The sequence below is a fragment of the Mustela erminea genome, chromosome 10, assembly GCF_009829155.1.
Source record: "Mustela erminea isolate mMusErm1 chromosome 10, mMusErm1.Pri, whole genome shotgun sequence".
Taxonomy (NCBI): domain Eukaryota; kingdom Metazoa; phylum Chordata; class Mammalia; order Carnivora; family Mustelidae; genus Mustela; species Mustela erminea.
In genome coordinates this window covers 98,208,484-98,231,416 of record NC_045623.1, presented here as the reverse complement: position 1 = coordinate 98,231,416, position 22,933 = coordinate 98,208,484, and the positions used below count along the sequence as shown (strand labels likewise).

General features: G+C 42.4%; 1 protein-coding gene across 3 annotated transcripts in view; it reads right to left on the bottom strand.

Annotated features, from left to right (window-relative positions):
• The window catches only part of FBXO42 (F-box protein 42), a 107,454-nt gene extending 85,539 nt beyond the window's left edge, over positions 1 to 21,915 (bottom strand). For all 3 annotated transcript variants that reach the window (XM_032302082.1, XM_032302084.1, XM_032302083.1), the window contains exon 1: positions 21,694 to 21,915. The gene's annotated coding sequence lies outside the window, so the exon portion shown is untranslated. The remainder of the gene's footprint in view (positions 1 to 21,693) is intronic.
• Between the last annotated feature and the right edge of the window lie 1,018 nt (positions 21,916 to 22,933).

Here is a 22,933-nt window from a genome sequence, read left to right as displayed (position 1 = left end):
ATCAAGAGCCCCACACTTTACTGACTGAGCCAGACAGGCACCCCTCCACTCCTCCTCTTTTTTCTTTATTTTATTTAGGATTAATTTTCATTGTGCAAATCTGGATCAAGAACTTTCACCAAGTAGGGGATGGGTGAAATAAAGCAAATAAGGGATACAAAATTCCAAACATCACAGAGACAAAAAGTACAGCATAACGAATACAGCCAGCATGGCTACAGATGGTGGTGACTACACTTACTGTGGATGAGCACTGAGTAAAGCAAAGGATCACCAAATCAACACTGCACACCTGAAACTAATACAACACTGTATGTTAATTATACTTCAGAAAAAAAACTTTGATTAGTAAATGCCTCTTCTCTAATACTCAAGGTCTTCAGCACTGCATTTTTCTTATTTATTTCTATTTTTATTGTAAAATACATATGACACAAAAAATAACATTTTAATCATTTTAAGCATATATTTCAATGGCATTATGTGCATTCACACTGTATAAACATCACTACTCTCCATCTCCAAAACTTCCTCATCATCCCAAACAGAAACTCCATACTCATTAAGCCAAATGCCCCATTTCTCCCCTCCCCTCAGGCCTCAGTAACCCCTACTCCCATCTCTATGAACTAGACTGCTCATATAGGTAGAATGACACAGTATTTGTCCTTCCGTGTTTGACTAATTTCAGTTAGTATAATGCTTTTAATCTTCATCCATGTTGTAGTATGCATCAGAATTTCATTCCTTTCTAAGGCTGAATAATATATTCCATTGTACAGACTATTGTAATAGTGTATTTTTTGGTAAAGATTTTATTTATTTATTTGACAGACAGAGATCACAAGTAGGCAGAGAGGCAGGCAGAGAGAAAGGAAGGGAAGCAAGCTCCCTGCGGAGCAGAGAGCCCGATGTGGGGCTCGATCCCAGGACTCTGGGATCATGACCCGAGCCAAAGGCAGAGGCTTTAACCCACTGAGCCAGCCAGGCGCCCCATAATAGTGTATTCTAATACTCATCTCTCAATGGACCTTTGTGTTGTTTTCACCTTTTGGCTACCGTGAATATGCTACTAAGAATGTTGAGGCACAAATATCTGTCTGAATTCCTGCTTCAGTGCTCATGGATATATACCTAGAAGTGGAATTGCTAGATCATATGTTAATTCAGTATTTAATTTTTTGAGGAACTGGTTTCCACAGCTAACGTAACACTTCAAAGTCACCACAATCTGGGTCAAATCTCACTTTCTGTGTGTCTCTCCCACTCCAGCCTAGGCCTCTATCACTCCAACAAACTAAATTTCTGGAAAGCCGATGTTCCTCCTACCTGTGTCCTTTGTCCTTGATGCTCTCTGCACAATTTCATATGTGCAAACCTGCCTATCCATCAAGGCTGCCTCAAGCGCCACCTACTCTAGAAACCATCCTTGATTTCTCCAACTAAAAGGAATCTCTTTTTCTGAATTCCCTTTAAATTTCCTTCTCACTTTCCACCATAAAGAATAATCTAAACTAAACAGGTACACACATTTCTCATTAAGTATGGGTTATATGTCTAATTATGCATGTACTGCCTTCAGTAACTAGCAGGGAGTAGACAATGAATAAATGAACAGAATGGATCAAGACAAAAGAATAAAGATAAAACAGAACTCAAAATTCCCAATCAAGTTGAGGATTGTGAAGGAAAACTAAACCATACCTGTCAAAATCTTTTAAAAACTGTTATCTGTCAATATTTTAATGGACATGCCAGATGACCCAGATGTTCTACTAGAAATACGTCTGAAGTAAATGTTGGCACAATTGCAAAATGGAAGGTCAACATAGTACTTTATTCAAAGAAAAAAAAGCAAATAAAGAAAGCAAACTAAATGTCCATTCACAGGGGAGTAGATAAATTATGATACAATTGTAATCCTAAGCAGCTGTTAAAAAGGAGGTGGAACTACATGTACTAACTTTATATTCTACAACATATTGTGAAATTCCAAAAGCCATTTCTGCCTAAAAGTGTGAGGATGAATTTTTTGTAGCCACAGAAAAAAAATTCATTTCAAACTGTTAAAAGTAGTTATCCATGGCAGTTTGTAAAAAGGATTCGCTTATGTGAACTGGTTACAGCAAGCATCTGTTCTTTAATTTTTAAAAATGTCTTCCAAATTTTCAGTAAAACCAACTCAGTTCCAATTTTAAAATGTAAAAATGCATATTTAAAAGTAAGATATTTTATAATCTAGTTAAAAAAAAAAAGACACCCAGGAGATTTTATAATATTCCTGCCAAAAACAAATACAATAAAATTAGCAATTTTGTAATGTTCAGAATCAAAGTGCTGAGTGGTTTATATATTACAACTGTATACCTTTAAGTAGGGGGAAAAGCAAACTCTGCATTAATGGGTGTTCTCCAGAGACAACAAAACATCAAGGTTTAATGCTAAAAATATTCTAAAATTGTTCAAAACTTGCCAGACTTTTTTGGGCTTTGCTACTTTAAAATTGAGCAAAAGACGACAACAAAAGAATACATAAAGTACGGTTCCATTTACATAAAGTTAGAAACAGGCAAAACTAAACTACTGCAGAGATATACTTGCAGGTGATAACAGTATCAAGAAAAGCAAGAGAATTATCACAAAAGAGGAACAGTGGTTATTTCCAAAACAGAAATAGATGTCATCAAAGAGGGGTACATTGGAAGTGCTTCTGAGGCACTAGCAATATTCTATTTCTTGACTTGGTTGGTGGTCACACTGGTGTTTGCTTATAGTTATTCTTTGAACACATACATTTATGCATTCTTCTGAATGTCTCATAATAGTTAAAAATCCAGCTGAACCTAACCTTTAACGCTATTTAATAATAACATGTAAAGTTTCTACAGTTCAACTCTCACTCTAAACGTCCGCTCATGTTTCATCTAAAATAGTTGCAGGAGTGTCTGACTGGCTCAGACCCTTGATCTTGGGGTTGTGAGTTCAAGTTCCATGCTGAGTGTGGAGATTACTTAAAAAATAAAATCTTAGGGATGTCTGGGTGGCTCAGTCGGCTAAGCATCTGCCTTAGCTCAGGTCATGATCCTAAGGGTCCTGGAATCATGTCCCACCTTGGGCTCTTTGCTCAGTTGGGGCCTACTTCTCTCTCTGCCTGCCACTTCCCCTGCTCGGGCAGGTACACAATGGCGAGCGCGCTCTCTTGCTCTCTCTCTCTCACAAATAAATAAATAAAATCTTAAAAAAAAAAAAAAGGAGTATGGATTTGGAATCAGATATTACTTTCCTTTCTAGATAGATAGATAGATAGATAGATAGATAGATGAATAAAGTCTTAGGGCTGCCCGGGTGGCCCGGTTGGTTAAGCACCAACTCCTGATTTCAGCTCAGGTCATGTAGAGCCCTACGTTGGGCTTCAAGTCCCATGGTGTGTCTGCTTAAGGATTCTCTCTCCCTCTGCCTCCTCCCCCACTTTTTTTTTTGTACTCCCTATCAAATAATCTTTTTTAAATAAAATCTTTAAAAATAAATAAAACAACTTCGGCTAATAGTGCACAGTAAAACAAACCTGCCAAAGGTAAAAAGAACAACCCAGTCATTAGGAACTCAGGCAAAAAGGAGGAAATCTCTCACTGGAAATCTGTTAAGGTTCCAATTCTCAAGGTTTTTTTGTTTGGTTTGGTTTGGGTTTTTATTGTTGTTGTTGTTTTGTTTTTGTTTTTTTGGTTTTTTGGGTTTTTTTTTTTTGCTTCTCAAGTTTTAATGTGGACCTCATTAAACTACAGGTTTGGATTCAGTAGGCCCGGAGTAGAACCTGACAGCCTGCATTCTAACCCAGGTGATGCCATGCTGCCAGTCCACGGACTCGCCCTATAAAGTTCTTAAATAGCCACTAAAATGTGGCTGGTGTCAAAATGACAAAAGAAAAAAAAATGACAAAAGAAAAGGAAATGAGAGAGGGAGAGAAACCCTAAGAGATCAACCACAGAAAACTGAGGCTTGCTGCAGGGGCAGTGGGTGGGGGGCAGGGGGTGATGGGCATTAAGGAGGGCACTTGATATAATGAGCACTGGGTGTTATATGCAACTAAGGAATCACTAAACTGCACCTCTGAAATTAATAATACACTATGTGTTAACTAACTGAATTTAAATTAAAAAAAAAAAAAGGAATCAACAGGTATGGAGAATCTGTGCCAGATGCCTTATTTCATTTAATCCTTACCTCAATGCTATAAGGGGCATATTATCACTCATGTTTCACAGATAAGGGTAACAGGGCTCAGACAAATTAATTTGCCCATGATTACACAGCTGTGTAAAAAGAGGAACCAGAATTTGAACTGAATTCTATGATTCCATTTTTTAAAAAAGAGACTATAAATCAGGGTTTGAAATTAATTTAAAATAATTCTCAAAAAAATAACTATAACATGTTCCAGTTCAGAGTCTCTTACATACAGACTTTCACCTTCCCCCATTAGTTCATTCTTCAAAATGGCCTTCCTTTTACTGTTACTCCCTCTGCTATGATGCTGGATATTTGTTATTCGCATTTACACCTCTACAGCTAATACTTACCTAACATCTAACTTCCCCAATTCCAGTCTCTGGCCCACCAATTTATTCTGAAGTCTCCAGGAAGGAATTCACTAAAGGTGAGCAAATGAGAAGGGTGGGGAAGTAGAATCCAAAGTACTCTACAATCTCAAGATACTCTCACCAAATCTCCCAGTTTGCATAGAGCCAGCTTCCTCACTGACACACAAACACATTCTAGAAAGAACAGGATACAGTTTGACAATATGCTGTAAGGGAATGGAGATTTTTACTTCTACCTGTATTTTTTTGGTGGTGGTGAGAGCAAAGGAATTCATGAAAGGTGAATAATCATGTTTATTCCCTATCCTCCAAAAACCTAAAGGTTTTTCTACACACAAAACAAATCTTTTTTTTTTTTTTTAAGATTTTATTTATTTATTTGACAAAGAGAGAGACAGCAAAAGAGGGAACACAAGCAGGGGGACGAGGGAGAAGCAAGCTTCCCACCGAGCAGGGGGCCCCATGTGGGGCTCAATCCCAGGACCCTAGGATCATGACCTAATCTGAAGGCAGATGCTTAACAACTGAGCCACGCAGGCACCCCTCACATAAAGTAAATCTTTGTTTCACAAGCTCACTTGACCATTAAAAAAAAAAAATCCCCTAGTAAGCAATTTCCCAGAGACTATCAGAAAAGAGGAACGGGTCCAGGAATTTTTTTTTTTAAACAAACACTGCAGCAGATCCAAGTTCAGAAAACCTTCAGTAGTACTTTTAAAACTTAATCTGATGTTCTCATTTACCGTTTTCCTATGTGTTGCGTACTTTACTGAGTAACAGGTTTAAAATACGGGTAATAAAATTTCCAGAAAAATATAAAATATTATAGCAGGAAAGCTTAGAGATTACCGGGCAACTGAACCCTTACTTTACCAATGAGGAGAAACTGAGGTCAGGAAACATGCAACCTCCTAAGATCGTGTAGGTAACCTGGTGGCTAAACAGAACCTGTGTCTTTTGTCTTTCTGCTCAGTGCTCCAACACACCATACCAAAATCTACTTTCAAAAGAGTGGCAGTAAAGCATTACTTATTGCTGTTTATTGAAGACTGACTAGATGGACAAACCCAGCACATCCACACAACAAAGCTGTGACAAAGATGAAGGATTACTTCTGTTCCAATATGGCATGATCTCCAAAATAAAGTAAAAGAGAATAGTGCTGAACAGTGTTACAGAGACCAAACCGGAGTCTCTTACGTCAAGCAGGAGCCTGCGTCAAGCAATGACACAGGCAGTTAAGGTATAGCAGCTAGGAGATATCACCGGGACCAGCATCAGCTGACACCCCAGAATCGAAAACGAGCAGAATCAGAGGAGATCTGCAGAGACCCAAAACTGATTAAATCCCTTTAAAGAGGGAAGGATTTTGGCAGGAAACTGTCAGACTCTTCAGACGTGGCCCCTTTATGTCTGACCACTTAAAAAAGTCAACTGCCGCCAACGGTCCGCCCAATGGATCTCTGAACAGAACTGAGACCCTTCCCTGCTTGAACAGAAGGAGCAGTAAATGCCGAGAGCTGACCCAGACCAGACCAAGGCCTTAGCTCAAAGGCACGCTCAGAGACTGCGTGTTGGGTTCGTTAACTTCCTGCACCTTCCTTTATCTTGTTTGTTGTATGGCTTGTCTTCTATCCTGCTCTGTGTGCTGTGTAAGAAGCCAAGTTTAATCACATGGTGAAGTGTCATTGAGTTTGGAATCCTAAACCTGCTTTATAATCGCGATTTAACTTTATGACTGAATAAAGCTGACTGTGGAAAGACAAACCTGTGCGTGCACTGTCATAGCGTGCTCGTGACAAGTGTACACACTATGGCAACCTTTTGTGTAAGAACAGAGAAAAATGAATATATGCAGATATTCACTTACTCTTGCAAAAAGAAACATTGAAAGGATAAACCAAAAATTAATAAAAATTAGGAGAGTCCAAGTACCAGTCATGGGGCACCTCTTGGCAACCCCTCCTCATGGTCCCAGCTCTGAAAATGGCAGCCAGTGTTTGAGGTGGTCACCCTTCCTCCATATTTTTTTTTTTTTTTTAAGATTTGATTTATCTACTTGAGAGAGAGCAAGGTGAGAGATCATGAGCGGGGTGAAGGGCAGAGGCAGAAGCTCCCTGCTGAGCAGGGAGCTCAATGTGGGGCTCAATCCCGGGACTCCAGGATCATTATATGAGCCGAAGGCTGACGCCTATGCAGCTGAGCCACCCAGGCGCCCCCTCCTCCATATTCTTTAAAAGTTCTGGTAGTCCCATCTACCCTTTCGGTTCCCCCAACTCTTGAGACTATAGTTTCACCTGTAATTATGAATCTCTAAATTACACCCTACTCCTTTTTTTACTGTCTTGCAACACATACACTACCAATTCTCTACATTAAGTCCCCATTTGAATATCTAGTACATTTTTCATTCTACTGAATGGATCCTGACAGAATGTTAAGGGTAAAAAGAATCACAAAGGAATCTTAAATTTGCCTCAGTAATTTTGTCAGTAGTAACATGGATACAGTATTTTAAAAATCTCTTATGTCTACTGTAAAATAAAGTAAATAAATGTGAACAATACTTAAAAACCAAGACTTCCAGTTGAAGAGAGACAAATACAAAATTGCTTAAAGAGGGGGAAAAAAAACCCTGCAATATGTTCAAAATAAACTGGAAACAGCAATATGAAGTTTTTATTTCTAAAAAACCTATTTTCCAATTCTGCTCATTGAAAGACCTAGAAATAATGAAGACCCAGTAGCAATGTGCATTCCTGGCACTCAGATCTTGGGTTTCTAATGGCATTCCCTATAAAAGAAACTAGGTCGGGGCAACTGGGTGGCTTGGTAAAGTCTCTGCTCAGGTCATGATCTCGGGTTCCTGAGATTGAACCCCCGCATCCAGCTCTCTGCTCAGCAGGGAGCCTGCATGCCCCTCTCCTTTTGCCTGCCTCTCTGCCTACTTGTGATTTCTCTCTCTGTGTCAAGTAAATAAATAAAATCTTCAAAAAAATTAAAAAAAAAAAAAAAAGAAAGAAAGAAACTAGGTCTTCCTAGAAAAAAAATGACTGATTTCAGTCAAGGACAGGGAAAGTAAAATGTGAATCTGGAATACTTTGTTGTGATAGAAAACATCCCAAAGACCAAGTGGGGGCATGTCAAAAGGACACAATACCAGCTTAAAGAGACTTATATTAGGGACGCCTGGGTGGCTCAGTGGGTTAAAGCCTCTGCCTTCGGCTCAGGTCATGATCCCAGGGTCCTGGGATCGAGCCCCGCATCGGGCTCTCTGCTCAACGGGGAGCCTGCTTCCTCCTCCCTCTCTCTCTGCCTACCTCTCTGCCTACTTGTGATCTCTGTCTGTCAAATAAAATAAATAAAATCTTTAAAAAAAAAAAAAAAGAGACTTACATTAGCCGAAAGTTAAGTGTCGAAAGACTAATGCTACAACTACGTGTAAAACAATAAATAAAAACCACGTCACCTACAGTGATACAGAGAACAGCAAAGAAACTTATTTGCCACCACTGAGGTGACCAATTCTTGACTAAGAAAATTTACAATGAAAAGCAAAGAACTAAACATACTACCTTATTAGGAGAAATTTCTAGTAGCTCATTCTCAAGTTGATGGTATCTTGCCAGCTACTAAATGTGGAAGGAAGAGTAATAATCATCATCCTTCTGCAACCTCCAGTGAAATAACTGATTCTGACAGGGACCCTTAATAAGTGCTAAAACCAAGAAGGGAGAGACAGCTGAAAAATAGCATAATTGCGTTATGTTAAGTTGCTACCCCACAGATTGTCTGATCGCTACAAAGGGAAAGCTTTACAACAGAAAGATCAAGACGTTCATATGAACCAAGAGATCAAATTTAGCATCATTATAATGATACAATATGAGTACACATATCACAAAGGATTGCAAATATGAATATAATCAAGACTTTAGAGTTGTCTAAAAAGAGGATAAAAGGGTTAAATGACACAAGGAAACATTGAGACAAATCGTGAATGTGAAAAGTCTACCAGAGAACCAGACTGGTACCCTCAAAAAGTCAATGTCATTTAGGGAAAAGAAAAAAAGGGGGATTGGTGGGGAGAGGGCTGTTTTAGATTAAGAAGAAGAAGCTAATTAAAACCAAATGCAATTTAGGAATCCTGACTGGATCCTGGTTTCTACTTCAGTCCTTTGCACTTGTTCTCTCTGTCCCCAGAACTTAACGTTGAACATTCTGCCTTGTGTCTCAGCCTGAACATGAACTTCTCACAGAGGCCTCCTCTAAACCGTCCAATCTCAGCCTTTCCCTTCCGCTCCATGTCCTTATCACATCACCCTGTTTTATTTTCTTCCTAGTACTTACTACTACCAGAAATTTTATTCATTCATTAATTGCTTTCTCCAATCTCAAAATATAAGATCCAGGAAACCAGACACCTTGACTATTTTGTCCACTGTAACCCTCATACCATGAGCCATGCCTAGCACATAATAGCATTCAATAAATATTTGAGGTTTGGGGTTTGTTTGTTTGTTTTTAAGGTTTTATTTATTTATTTATTTATTTGAGAGAGAGAGCGAGCGAGCGAGCGGGCAAGCAAGCAAGAGAGGGAACACAAGGGGCACCTGGGTGGCTCAGTGGGTTGGGCCTCTGCCTTTGGCTCCGGTCATGATCTCAGGGTCCTGGGATCGAGCCCCACATCAGGCTCTCTGCTCGGTGGGGAGCCTGCTTCTCCCTCCCTCTCTGTCTGCCTCTCTGCCTGCTTGTGATCTCTGTCAAATAAATAGACAAAAATCTTAAAAAAAAAAAAAAAAGTTTTAAGAGAGAGAACACAAGCAGGAGGAGTGGGAAAATGAGAAGCAGGCTTCCCACTGAGTAGGGAGCCTGATGTCGGGCTCAATCCCAGAACCCTGGGATCACGACCTGGGCCAAAAACGACTGGGCCACCCAGGCACCCATTCTTATTTTTTTTTTTTTAAGATTTTATTCATTTATTTGACAGAGAGCGGGAGAGAGACAGAGAGAAAGCACAAGCAGGGGAAGCAGCAGAGAGAGAGAAGCAGGTTCCCCATTGAGCAGGGAGCCCAATATGGGGCTAGATCCCAGAATCCTGGGTGCCTCTTGGGGGGCTTTTTAAAAAAGATTTCATTTGGGGCGCCTGGGTGGCTCAGTGGGTTAAAGCCTCCACCTCTGGCTCAGGTCATGATCCCAGGGTCCTGGGATGGAGCCCTGCATCCGGCTCTCTGCTCAGCGGGGAGCCTGCTTCTTCCCTTTCTCTCTGCCTGCCTCTGTGCCTACTTGTGATCTCTGTCTGTCAAATAAATAAAATCTTAAAAAAAAAAAAAAAGATTTTATTTGACACAGAGAGCACAAGCAGGGGGAGCAGCAGACAGAGGAAGAGGGAGTAGCAGTCTCCCCTCTGAGCAGAGAGCCCAATGTGGGCTCAATCCCAGAACCCTGGGATCATGACCCAAGCTGAAGGCAGATGCTTAACTGATTGAGCCACCCAGGAGCCCCTCAATATTTGTTAAATAAATGGACCAACAAACAAAAACGCAACAAAGATTCAATAGACACTTGAGATCATACAATGTCTCAGAAAGCTCATGAGGAACAGCAATCTGTAAGAACTGTAAGTGTATACTACATGAGTATCTGAGTGCCTAACACATAAGCACTAAAATGTGTCTACAAGGCACTAAAAGTATTATATATAAATTACACCACATGATATATCCCTTTTAAGCTGCTTGGCAGAAAGTAATTAGCACAATAATTTTCTTTTTGAACACTGACTTTAACCTAATTGTGCAAGGACGAGTGGCTCAGTGGTAGAGCATACAGGAAATAATATACAGAGCTTCAGAAACTAATTAAATGGAAGAAGGAAAAAAAAAAAGACCCAGGCCACCTGGGTGACTCAGTCAGCTCAGCGTCTGCCTTTGGCTCAGGACATGATCCCAGGGTCTTGGCTTCGGGATTGCTGCTCAGCAGGGAGTTTCCTTCTCCTTCTGCCTCCCCAGCCCCCATGCTCTCCCTCAAGCATGCATGTGTTCTCCCTCGAGTGTGCGTAAACTCTAATAAAAATAAATAAAACCTTGGGATGCCTGGATGGCTCAATCGGTTAAGCATCTGCCTTTGGCTCAGGTCATGAACCCAGGGTCCTGGGATCGAGTCCCACATCGGGCTCCTTGCTCAGCGGGGAGCCTGCTTCTGCCTCTGCCTGCTGTTCTCCCCGCTTGTGCTTGCTCTCTTGCTCTCTCTGACAAATAAATAAAATCTTCAAAAGAAAAAAGACCCCCTTCCTAGGAAGATGAATGTTCAGTTGTACACATGAGCATAATATGCAAGAGAGGCAAGCCAAGATACAATGAAGGTCATACAGAGAGTTCAAAAGATAAGCAAGGGACACAGGCACTTAGAGAAGTTATCATGGGTTCTTGATCAGAGTAGAAACATTCAAATAATATCCCTTAAGACTGATCTGTCAAAACACTGTCACCTCAATCTTAACCATTTCCAAAGATTACTGAGAAGAAAATCTCAAATAACAGCAGCTTCTGTTTATTGAGTGTTTACCATGTGTTAGGCATTTAGTTAAATATTTTACACATATGTCATGAGACAGGAATTGTAATTGCCATTTGAAGATGAGGGAGACTGAGATCACAAAACTAGCAAATGGCAGAGCCCTGGCAACGAGAGCAGCTAAGAACTCTAACACTACCCCAGTCTGCTTTCAGCTCATGAAAGCCTGGTCTACAGTCACAGTCAAGTCAGGCAAATCTAAGGGATCCTGAGTAAGAGAATACAGAACTACATGGCCAGATACAAGTGATGAAAGATTTAAAGAAGAAAAAAAAAAATTCCTGGTTTTATGGTCTATCAGACCAGAATAAAATTATTCTACCTATAGATATGGGAATATTGAGAAAGGAACTTGTTTAGTAAGGTTTTTGCCTTAATAGAAGAGAGAGATGAGATAATGGACTCAGTTGTGAACACCTGCACGGCTGAGTTAGAGGATATGCTCTATGAAACCCCTGGAGAACCAAGAAGCATAAAAGAAAGATCACATCTAGAGGGATTTAAGACACATCAGGGCAGTGGTATCAAATGGAGCCATGAACAAGGCCAGTTCAACAAGCAAGGATAGAAAGAGAAGCACAGAAGAAAAACTAAAACATTAGCGGCGCCTGGGTGGCTCAGTGGGTTAAGCCTCTGCCTTCGGCTCAGGTCATGATCCCAGGGATCGAGCCCTGCATCCGGCTCTCTGCTTAAAGGGGAGCCTGCTTCCTGCTCTCTCTCTGCCTGCTGCTCTGCCTACTTGTGATTTCTCTCTCTGTCAAATAAACAAATAAAATCTTTTAAAAAATAAAAAATTAAAAAATGAAACATGCATTCCTGTGAAAGGACAGGTATGCCACTGGCTATACTATATACAATTTAGGAGATTAAGTTCCCTCTGTCCCAGTTTTATTTTCTTATTCCTTTTTTTTTTTTTTTAAAGATTTTATTTATTTATTTGACAGAGAGAGATTACAAGTAGATGGAGAGGCAGGTAGAGAGAGAGAGAGAGAGGGAAGCAGGCTCCCTGCTGAGCAGAGAGCCCGATGTGGGACTCGATCCCAGGACCCTGAGATCATGACCTGAGCCAAAGGCAGCGGCTTAACCCACTGAGCCACCCAGGCGCCCTATTTTCTTATTCCTTAAGTTTATTCTTATTATCTTATTTCTTAAGTTTACTTATCTATTTATTTCTGTAACCTGTACACCCAACGTGAGGCTCAAACTCACATTTGAACCCACTGATTAAGAGCTGCATGATTGGGGCGCCTGGGTGGCTCAGTGGTTAAGCCGCTGCCTTCGGCTCGGGTCGTGATCCCAGGGTCCTGGGATCGAGCCCCGCATCGGGCTCTCTGCTCAGCAGGGAGCCTGCTTCCTCCTCTCTCTCTCTGCCTGCCTCTCTGCCTACTTGTAATCTCGGCCTGTCAAATAAAATAAATAAAATCTTTTAAAAAGGGGGGGGCACCTGGGTGGTTCAGTGGGTTAAAGCCTCTGCTTTCGGCTCAGGTCATGGTCCCAGGGTCCTGGGATCGAGCCCCGCATCGGGCTCTCTGCTCAGCAGGGAGCCTGCTTCCTCCTCTCTCTCTGTCTGCCTCTCTGCCTACTTTTGATCTCTGTCTGTCAAATAAATAAAATCTTAAAAAAAAAAAAAAAGAGCTGCATGATTGAGCCACACGATCAGTCCGATTGAGCCAGCCAGGCGCCCCTTGTCTCCAGTTTTAATGTTCCATAAAAACAATATAATAAAGTATAACATTTGGATATTTATATGTGCTACACAATGTGCTAAGAAGTTCACATACAGGGGTGCCAGAGTGGCTCAGTGGGTTGAGCCTCTGCCTTCAGCTCAGGTCATGATCTCAGGGTCCTGGGATCAAGCCCCACATCGGGCTCTCTGCTCAGCAGGGAGCTTGCTTCCCGCACCCCCCCCCACTCTCTCTTGTGATATCTCTCTCTGTCAAATAAATAAATAAAAATCTTTTTTTTTAAGATTTCATTTATTTGGGCGCCTGGGTGGCTCAGTGGGTTGGGCCGCTGCCTTCGGCTCGGGTCATGATCTCAGGGTCCTGGGATCGAGGCCCGCATCGGGCTCTCTGCTCAGCGGGAAGCCTGCTTCCCTCTCTCTCTCTCTGCCTGCCTCTCTGTCTACTTGTGATCTCTCTCTGTCAAATAAATAAAATCTTTAAAAAAAAAAAAAAAGATTTCATTTATTTATTTGACAGACAGAGATCATAAGTAGGCAGAGAGACAGGCAGAGAGAGAGGAGGAAGCAGGCTCCCTGCTGAGCAGAGAGCCCGATGCGGGGCTCGATCCCAGGACCCTGGGATCATGACCTGAGCTGAAGGCAGAGGCCTTAATCCACTAAGTCACCCAGGTGCCCCCAAATAAATAAAAACTCTTAAAAAAAAAATTCACAGAGGGGCGCCTGGGTGGCTCAGTGGGTTAAAGCCTCTGCCTTCGGCTCAGGTCATGGTCCCAGAGTCCTGGGATCGAGCCCCGCATCGGGCTCTCTGCTCAGCAGGGAGCCTGCTTCCTCCTCTCTCTCTGCTTGCCTCTCTGCCTACCTGTGATCTCTGTCTGTCAAATAAATAAATAAAATCTTAAAAAATAAATAAATAAAATAAAAAATAAAAAAATAAAAAATAAAAAAAACTTCACAGGGACGCCTGGGTGGCTCAGTTGGTTAAAAAAAAATTCACATACATTCCCATATTTAATTATCCCATAACACAGGCATCATTATCCTGATTTTATAGATGAAAAAAACTGAGACTTAGAGAAGCTAAGATCCATACCTCAGGAGAGAACTAGGGTATGAACCTGAGTCTACCGGGGGCTAAAGCCCAGGATCTTAATTACTATGTCAAAATAAATGGTTACCAAGCCATCCCACAGAGCATATAGGTTACCTTTTTTTTAATTGTGATAACATATACATGAAACTTGCCACCTCAACCATTTTTAAGTGTGCACTTTGGTTGTCTTATGTACATTGACACTGTTATAAAACCATCCCCCATCCATCTCCAGAACTTGTAATCATCCCAGACTGAGACTGTAACATTAAACAATAATTCCCCAAGCCCTCCTCTCCCCAGCCCTTGGCAAATACCAGTCCACTTTCTGTCACTATGAACTGGACTACTCTAGGTACTTCATATAGGTGGAATCATACAGTACTTGTTCTTTTTTGTCAGGCTTATTTCACCTATCATGACTTCAAGATCTGTTACCGTTAAGTTACTTTTAAGTTAAATAAAATGTGAAATTTTAACCCATGGGTCATTACACGTCTCTACAGAGAATTACATTCCCAAATTCCATACGATGTATAAAACAAATTTGGAGGAGAGAACTGCATTTAGTGAGAAAAGAGAGGTGAGTTAAATTTGAGGGACCCACAGGGAAGTAAATCTTTACGTTCAGTAATATGGAAGAGAGCAGCTGGCTTGATCTTGACTAGAGCAAAGGACCTACTGGGGAAGATGTCATTAAGTATCAAATCAAAAGTTAAGAAAAACAGTCTTGCACAACACAAGGCAAACACAATACCGTTTGATTCTAAGAGAAGATGCTATTCCTTTTTGGCAAAAGACAGCAAGAATACTAATAAAAAAGCTTTAGGGGAACCTGGCTGGCTCAGTCAGTGGGGCCTGTGACTCCTCATCTCAGGGTTGTGGGTTTGAGCCCCATGCTGGGTGTAGAGATTGCTTAAAAATAAAAATCTTACCCCCAAACAACAACAACTTTTAAAAGAACTACTGAAATAAAAGGATAAATTCCATTTCCCCTTGACTTCTATTTGAAAAGCCAGGAGATGGAAGAGGCAACATTTTAGTAAAACTGTATTGATGAATTCATAATTAACATCAATCTTTCCCTAAACAATGCACCAAGAGGTTCATTCCAGAAAAAAAATTCCTTGCTCTCTATTAGCGACATGAACCAAGCATTTAAAATGAGATTAACAGGGGTGCCTGAGTGGCTCAGTACATTAAGCACCCAATTCTTGGTTTGGGTTCAGGTAGTCATCAAGACCCCCTGCCAGGGTCTGCAGTCAAGGCGGAGTCAGCTTGAGATTCTCTCTCTCTCCCACTCTCCCTCTGCCCCTCCCACCCATGCACACCCTCTCAACTCTCTAAAATAAATAAATCTTAAAAAGTAAATAAATAATTTTAAAAAGAAAATAAAATGAGAATAATAAAGGAAACACAAATTCAGAAATTATGTGTATTAGTGAATTCCTTAAAATAGTTGAAATAAAAGTATTCAAAATGGGGGCACCTGGCTGGCTCAGTCAGTAAAGTATGTGACTCTTGATCTTGGGGTCACGAGTACAAGCCCCACACCGGGCCTACAGCTTAACTTAAAGAAAAAGAAAAATAGGGCGCCTGGGTGGCTCAGTGGGTTAAGCCGCTGCCTTCGGCTCAGGTCATGATCTCAGGGTCCTGGGATCGAGTCCCGCATCGGGCTCTCTGCTCAGCAGGGGGCCTGCTTCCCTTCCTCTCTCTCTGCCTGCCTCTCTGCCTACTTGTGATCTCTGTCTGTCAAATAAATAAATAAAATCTTAAAAAAAAAAGAAAAAAAAGAAAAAGAAAAACAATATCCTAAATATTAAATATTCCAAAGAAATAGTAACAGCTGAAACTAAAACTTGTTTGTCTTTATTTTTTTTCTTGTTTGCCTTTATAGTAATTAACTGAACTATCCCAAATATATATATTACTAGAAGATAAAATAAGTTACTGTTCAAAGTAGTAAAATTTTCTAAGTGACTACTACTCTATATAATACCTATACATTTATCAGACATATATATAAATAAGTATCAAAGCATTACAAGAGCATTTCCACTTTAGAAACAAAACACTGAACAGTGACACTGGAAAAAATTAAAAACTTGGGGGATGGGGCGCCTGGGTGGCTCAGTCATTAAGCACCTGCCTTCAGCTCAGGTCATGATCTCAGATCCTGGGATCACGCCCCACATTGGGCTCCCTGCTCAGCGGGAAACATGCTTCTCCCTCTCCCTCTGCTGCTCCCCCTGCTTGTATTCCCTCTCTTGCTGTCTCTATCAAATAAATAAATAAAATCTTTAAAAAAAATAAAGATTTTATTTATTTGACAGACAAAGGTCACAACTAGGCAGAGAGGCAGGCAGAGAGAGAGAAGGGGAAGCAGGCTCCCCACCGAGCAGAGAGCCCAATGTGGGGCTCAATCCCAGGGCCCTGGGATCATGACCTGAGCTGAAAGCAGAGGCTTTAACCCACTGACCCACCCAGGCGCCCCAATAAATAAAATCTTTAAAAAAAAAAAAAAACTTGGGGGAAACTCTATAACTTAAAAAATTTAATACAGGAGCACCTGGGTGGCTCAGTTGTTGGGTGTCTGCCTTCGGCTCAGGTCATGATCCCATGGTCCTGGGATCAAGTCCTGCATCGGGCTCCCAGCTCGGTGGGAAACCTGCTCCTCCCTCTCCCTCACCAGCTCCCCTGCTTGTGTTCCCTCTATCACTGTGTCTCTCTCTGTCAAATGAGTAAATAAAATCTTAAAAAAAAAAAAAAAAACAGAAAGAATCAAAATTCAAAGCAAATTTGCTTGCCAATACACCCATGAGTAAGGAAGAGCAAAATCAAGCTATAGGAACATCACAAAGTTGTAATTTTACAAGATATTTAGAAGGACACAAAAAACAATTTAATTCTTTTCTTGTTTTGCTTTGTTTTCTTCCAACACTTTTTTTGTTTAAAGTAAGCTAAACAGGGGCGCCTGGGTGGCTCAGTGGGTTAAGCCGCTGCCTTCAGCTCAGGTCATGATCTCGGGGTCCTGGGATCGAGTCCCGCATCGGGCTCTCTGCTCAGGAGGGAGCCTGCTTCCCTCTCTCTCTCTCTCTCTCTCTCTGCCTGCCTCTCTGTCTACTTGCGATCACTCTCTGTCAAATAAATAAATAAAATCTTTAAAAAATAATAAAAATAAAATAAAGTAAGCTAAACAGGGGGCGCCTGGGTGGCTCAGTGGATTAAGCCACTGCCTTCAGCTCAGGTCATGATCCCAGGATCCTGGGATTGAGCCCTGTATCGGGCTCTCTGCTCTGTGGGGAGCCTGCTTCCTCCTCTCTCTCTGCCTGCCTCTCGCTGGCTTGTGATCTCGGTCTGTCAAATAAATAAATAAAATAAATCTTTAAAGTAAGCTAAACAGGGGGCGCCTGGGTGGCTCAGTGGGTTAAGGCCTCTGCCTTCGGCTCAGGTCATGATCCCAGGGTCCTGGGATCAAGCCCCACATCAGGTTCTCTGCTCTGCAGGGAGCCTGCTTCCTCCTCTCTCTCTGCCTGTCAAATAAATAAATAAAATCTTTAAAAAAATAAAAAAAAATAAAGTAAGCTAAACGGGGAGCACTTGGGTGGCTCAGCCAGTTAACCAACTGGTGATTTTGGCTCAGGTCATATCATGGGTTGAGGGATGGAGTCCTGCATCAGGCTCTGCGCTCAGCAAAGAGTCTGACCCAGGATTCTCTCTCTCCCTCTGCCTCTGCCCCTCCCCTCGCATGTGCACGCACTCTCTCGTTCACTCTCTCTCAAATAAATAAATCTTTTTTTTTTTTTTAAAGATTTTATTTATTTGACAGAGAGAGATCACAAGTAGGCAGAGAGGCAGGCAGAGAGAGAGGAGGAAGCAGGCACCCTGCTGAGCAGAGAGCCCGATGTGGGACTCGATCCCAGGACCCTGAGATCATGACCTGAGCCGAAGGCAGCGGCTTAACCCACTGAGCCACCCAGGCGCCCCACAAATAAATAAATCTTAAAGTAAGCCATATGGCCAACATGGGGCTTGAACCAACAGCCCAGAGATCAAGAGTAGCATGGTCTATAAATGAGCCAGGCAGCAGCCCCAGGTCACAAAAAACAATTTAGAAAACAAGCTGGGGGCACCTGGGTGGCTCAGTCAGTTAGGCATCCAACTCCTGGTTTTGGCTCAGGTCATGATCTTGGAGTCCTGAGATCAAGCCCCATATGGGACTCCGAGTTCAGCATGGAGACTGCTTGAGATCCTCTCTCCCTCTGCCCCGCCCCCCATTCATGATCCCTCTCTCTCAAATAAATCTAGAAAGAAAGGAAGGAAGTGAAGGAAGGAAGGAAAGAAGCAAAGCTGAATTATAAGCACAATACGAGGCAATTTTTTTATTTTTCTGATGTTTATTTACTTAAGTAATCTATACCCCCAACATGGAGCTCCAACTCACAACCCTGAGATCAAGAGTTGCAAGCTCTTCCAACTGAGACACCCGGGTCCCCAAGACTGGGAAACTTTAAAGTTACTTCTCTATGTGTCATATCCTTCTATACATAACAAATTCACAATATAGAAAAATAAACAGACACATTACCTTTATTTTACTATCAACCACCATCTTAAAGCCCTCATTTTTAGTGTTGCGTATTTACATGGTTAATATGTAAACATGAGTATTATCAAATTGTAAATGTTCTACTGATACTGTACCACGTAAAGATTCTGCACATCCCAAAACTCATGAAGTTTGCAATACAGACGACAACATGCTAAATTAATTATAAAACTACCACAGCACTAAGATGAGGAACTTGTATTGCGATACAGAAGTTCAATATCAGAAATGCTAAGCAACTTTTACGTACATGAATGAATATAAAATAGTTCAGTATAGTCCTGGTTTAAGTTGTCAGCTTCGCCCAAAAAGGAAAAAGGACCTTCTCGCTTAATTTATTACTGAGAGAAAGGAGACAGTACTACAACTACTTACAGTACACATTCTAAGGGACTGACAACTAAACATTAACTAAACATGATCAAATTAAAATCATACATTGCTTCTTATACCGGTTTACACAACAAAGAACAAAAACATCATCACTCTAAAGTTGTCATCATTTAGTAATCTGAGATATTTTCACTGCAGCTGCAATGTTTGTGTTTGTTGCCTGGTATATGACTCACTCTCAGGTTCTCCCAAGACTTTGTTAGATTTTTGAGAATGCAGAAATCATAACTGGGGCATACTGTGTGGGAAGTGTCATGACTGTGAATGAATAAAAGGGAGAAAGAAGTCAAGATTAAAAAATATTTTTAAGTTTTTATAAAAAACAAATCACTCACAAAAGGCAGATTTTTCTGCAGAATAGGAAAGGCTATGGAGCCATCCTGGCCCTGAGAAGCCTTCCTTGACTCCCTCGGTTGGATTCTGTGCATTTCTTACTTTTTAAAGTACAACATACTTAACTACTTTCCTTGTCTGGCTCCCCAACCAGGCTATAGGCAACTTGAGACCAAAATGAGACCAAATGCCCAGCGTATATAGAGGGCCCTCAGTAAGGGGTTTTCATAAAACTGATCATTGAATAATCAATCTTACATTTACCTGTTATTTTACAAAGGACTCTCACAGAACATTATCTCTTCTGACCCACGTAACAATCTCCAAGTGGAAAAGGCATTAGTTAACCAAACGGCTTCTGGTTTTATAAAAAGTTGTTAATTCAGTGACTAAAACAACCCTGAAATCACAAAAGATAATCACGTATTTGTTCATCTTTGAGATAACTTCTCCTTGGGACTTCAATATCCTTGTAAAACCCAGAGATTTTAATAGCATTTCTGTGCCTGCTCTTAATAATAGGTAGGAATCATGAACAGCTCTGAATCTTACAGAAGAGTTTAACTATATAAAGCAGTGTTATATGAAGGCTCTTTTAGCAATCAGACAATAAGGAGCATCCTAAGCTATTTTTCCTGATCCTGTTCTTTTGGAGACTCTGAGAAGGTAAGAAATTTACAAAGGGTGAAATGCTGGAGAGTGAATGATGTCATGGATGTCATGAAGTTGCATCAATACCTGATGATGATTTAGCACAACAATGCAACACATTATGCCAAGAAGCATAATGTCAAACCATCAGGATGTTTTACTGCATTATTGCATGATTCTTAGCAAACTGAAATTTAAGGTGGCTCTTCAATTTTCTGTGAAGTTACTTGTTCAGGTTTATGGCCTTATGAAAGGCAATAAGAAAATCTACAAATCTCTATGGGAAAGCTTTAAGAGAAGGTCAAAGATTAGCTAATATTAAATCAAGCAGTTGTCACTTTAACAATTAAAAGCTTTTTGAGGTAAACAAAACATCCCTGCGTCAATGTAGATTGAGTAATAGATTTATACTGGGTTTGTCAAAAGCAAACAGTTACAGGTATAAAATGACAACACACAATAGAAAGGACGCCCAATCAGATTTTACACATGAATATGCTCAAAGTTAGGAATCTGACACAGAGAGTCACTAGTCACTGTAAAAGCTGCAGATTGAATTTTAAATGTTCAATTCTAAATGATGCTATTTCTCCTCTAATTTCCTTCTCCCTTTAAACCCATGATGTCATCATTTTAAACACAAGGAAAACAAATTTTAGTTACAAAGATATTCAGTGTGTCCAAGCCAAAGCCACTGCCGAAACATTTTCCCCATAGCACAATTCCAGCTGATCCCATCATTCTTCAAGGAAGAGATCACAAGGCTTCAAGCCAGCTTCCCAACGTGAGAAACTAAATCAAAACCTCCCAATTAGCAGCTGAACAACAAAAACTTATTCTCAGAAAGGAATAACAATGTCCTTGCCAGTAGGTGAGAGCTGGTAAGGTGTCTGAATCTTCACCCAGAGCAATCAGAATCCCACGACAGAAAAGCCCAAAGGCTCCGACAATTAAGGGAAGCTTTTATTTTCCGAATAAAATTCAGGAGATTGAACAGACAAAAGCAATTAGCTATTCCGAAGCTCAAAAACACAAAGGTTTGAAAACAAACGAAGGCTTCATTAGCACCTAAGTTATACTCTGCAGAGACCATCAGGATCTCAGAATCGGGTTTTCCTCCGTTTACAAATTCGTTCCCACCCTCCACGGTTCCCTTTGCACAAACAATTCTCACAGTCACAACGTGGACTGCTGTCTCAATCAAGGAGACCCGCAGTCCCCCACTTCGCCGGAGGAACACTCGAAAAGCTAAGCGGCAAGACAGGCTGCTTGTGTTTTATTTTTAAAACCAATTCCAAAATCTCCCCCTCTGCAGCTACAGCTTCACCACCGATGCCGGCCCCTCGCCGCAGCCCCAATTTTGGAAGGCGCTGGACTCCGGCTCCTCAGCGCAAGGCGGTAAAGATCCGGGGGCCGGGTGAAAGATTAGCTGACACCCTGACAGCCATCCCTGCCCTGGTCATAACACCCTTTCGTAGACGCGGTGAGGGGATGTGAACCGCCCTCCTTGAGGAGAGGGGCCGGGTTCACTCCCATTCTAAAGGCGAGGTGGAAAGGGGCACTCCTCCTCCTCCCTGCCTAACCCAGCGAGGCCGAGGATGACGACAGCAAGGCGCCCAGGCCAGCCGGCACCGACCCCCGCGCAGGATGCGCGGCCTGCGCCGGGCCGGGGACGCCCCCTGCCCCCTGCGGGCCTGGGGCATAAAGGGCAGAAGGCGCCGGCTCCCCGCCGCGGCCCCAGGAGAGGGAGAAGCCTCACCTGGTCCAGTCCGCGCCACGCTCTCGGGTTCGCTCCGCTGGCGACGGCGATGAGGGAGCCGGGGACAGAGCCAGAGCAGAGGTGCTCCGCCTCAAACGGCGCTTGCCGCACTGGGGCTCCTCACAGCTGGCGGGACCCCGAGCCGCCCGGAGCCGCCATCTTCCTCCACTCAAACGCCGCCGCCGCTGCTGCTGCTCTGGCCGGGAGAAGACAGCGCCGAGTGCGCATGCGTCGGGGACTGGCGCGGAGGACGCGCTCGCACATACGTCAACGGGGCGTGCCCGAGCGAGGCGGCCTAGGGATGGCGCCATGTTGGGAAGGGACGTGGTCCCTGGCAGAGGTTCTCCGGAGGCTGGAACGCCGCCCCGCCGGGGCAGTGAAGCTGGCTGGAATCGGGGAACATCGAGCTTCTGCGACAGCCTTCTTGAATCCCTAGAACCGACCCCAGAGCTGCACCCATCTCCCCTACTGCACTTAGGCCGAGGGGCAACTGGAATTTCCCCAATGGCTTGAGACTGTATAGACCTAGGGCCAGGAATTAAACTCTAACTCATTTGGATCCACGGGGGCTGATGGGCACGAGGGAGGGCTGTGGTGAATGGACGTGCTCTTGGACGTCAACCGAAGAAGGGAAACTGAGTGCCTTGATTGTGCAATGGAAGCCTCCCTTAATGGCTCCTTTTATCAGATGAGGAAAACTGAGACGCAGAGTAGTATCAGTATGTTTTCCCAAGAACTCACACCTGAGGAGCAAGGTCGGGCTGAGGGAGACAGGGCAGAATGTGGATTTAGACATACATGATTCCCAAGCTCCAGTATTTTACGGTATCACTATCACCAGGCGGTGAGGTCCAACAAAATACCTCTTCCAAGGGGGCACCCTGGTGTGTAGGTGAGAATCTCCACGGTCTCATGCATTTGGTAAGTTGTCTAAGGAAATGCCAGAGATACAGAGCCCAAGGGCTTCAGTCCTAACCATTTGCGCCTGAAACAAGCAATTCTCAGCTGCCAGCCCACCGTTTAGGAATAAAGTGGACCTTCTGGGGTATCTCTTGGGACATAGGTCTGGGTCAGAACCCAAGTCCCTTTGGGTTGGGAGGACAAGGTACTCTTGAGGAGACGTGGGTCAGCCTCGCTCCAGAAAGTACTGGATAATTCAAGTACTGGTCCTCAAACTTGGATAATTCAGAGACCCCAGGGGAAATACTTGTGAAACCCCAGCATGAGAAACTGATTTAAG